We start from the raw sequence: 252 nt of genomic DNA on the forward strand, positions 1-252 counted from the left end.
TCCGGGTTTCGATACTCATGGTGGGCAGAGCACAGATAGGCCTTTGTGTAGCTTTGTGCTTAACTATAAACAAATAATCGAGTATATTATGATACAATATAAAATATTTTTTGCTATAGTTAGTAAGAAGTGAGATGTTTATTTGTAGCTTATTGTAATTACGTATTTGAAGGAATGGTTCAAGACAAGAACAATTATTTATTCATCTGTTGTTTCTATATATATATATATATATATATATATATATATATA

This window comes from Limulus polyphemus, unplaced genomic scaffold (assembly GCF_000517525.1).
Source record: "Limulus polyphemus unplaced genomic scaffold, Limulus_polyphemus-2.1.2 Scaffold30, whole genome shotgun sequence".
Lineage (NCBI taxonomy): Eukaryota > Metazoa > Arthropoda > Merostomata > Xiphosura > Limulidae > Limulus > Limulus polyphemus.